General features: G+C 43.8%; 1 protein-coding gene across 3 annotated transcripts in view; it reads left to right on the top strand.

Moving 5' to 3' along the window:
- The window catches only part of Cabin1 (calcineurin binding protein 1), a 126,888-nt gene that overhangs the window by 27,236 nt on the left and 98,475 nt on the right, over positions 1 to 1,177 (top strand). The window lies entirely within an intron of this gene.

The following is a 1,177-nucleotide window of genomic DNA, read 5'->3' as shown; positions in this document are numbered from 1 at the left end:
ACGTTTTTTATACTGGACCAATGCTCATCACTCAAGTTACTCCACAAAGAGGACTGGAGCTCCTCCGAGTACCTGGCAGTAGTCAAGAAGGCTGCAGTGTTCTAGAGGGAGGAGGGAAGGAGGCTGGACACACACCAATAGGGTTGAAAGTATTTTTGCTCTTACTGGCCTACAGCAGTGTATGTTTTATGTTTTGCATGTTTTAACTTGCCTGCTTTTGTGTTTCTAGAGTGGGGATCAAATTCAGAATCTTTCTCATGGTAAGGGGGATACAAGAAAGAATTCTCAATTTAGCAAGCTTCTTTTTATGTTCCTTAGTATAGCAGTGGTTCCTTCTTGTGGAGTTAATCTTTGGATATTACTATTTTGGATTGTTAATGTACTTTTTAATAGTACATTGTTGGTTTCTAAGAACTCTACTGATCATTGCCTGTTTATTTAAACCTGGTCTTTTAATGAGATTCCTGGTTTTTTTTTTATTGTTTACTGTTTGTTTGACTATATGGTAGTGCTGCCCACAGAGAGTGGTAATTTGGTTTCTACACTAGTTGGAAGCTAGTCTTCTGCTTTTTTCTAATTCTGGCCCTGAGCCGTATGTTCTGTTAGAGCACTATTGGCGACCCCTCATCTTTGCCAACTTTGGAAATCGGTGTGCACGCTGTCTTATATCTGCCTCTTGCATGTTTAGTTTTGATCAGAAGGAGTCAGCTTGGGTTTGGGACCCCATAGGTATACTCCATAGCCCCTTCCCCAGTGACTTCCTCTTCAAGGAGGCTGCTTTCTCAAAGAAGCAGAGGCTCCCTTTTCCTGACTTGGTGAGTTAGGAGAAAGTTTTGTGTTCAAATTTTGCAATATATTTTGAAGGCATTTGGGACCTTTCTGCTCCCATACCTGTGCCACCCCAGAGAAAGGTGGATAGGAGCTGCCTCCGGACCTAGGCTTGAGGTTGCAGGGGCAAGGGGTGGGCCAGAGCCAGATGACACACGCAGGCAGTAGGTGCTTCCTGCTGGTCCAGCAAGCTGCCTGTCAGATTTGTGACTTCACACACTGTTTGCTGAAGCACAAGCCATTGATGAAGCCCATTTCCCTGGGGTTTAAATGGGTTATATTCTAGGCTTTCTCTCCTTCCTCAGAGGAGCTTTATAGAAAGTCGATGGCTTCCACGAAGGTTTTTTTT

Source organism: Microtus ochrogaster, linkage group LG2 (genome assembly GCF_000317375.1).
Source record: "Microtus ochrogaster isolate Prairie Vole_2 linkage group LG2, MicOch1.0, whole genome shotgun sequence".
Taxonomy (NCBI): domain Eukaryota; kingdom Metazoa; phylum Chordata; class Mammalia; order Rodentia; family Cricetidae; genus Microtus; species Microtus ochrogaster.
The sequence above is the reverse complement of the archived record's forward strand: the minus strand, read 5'-3'. Positions and strand labels throughout refer to the sequence as shown.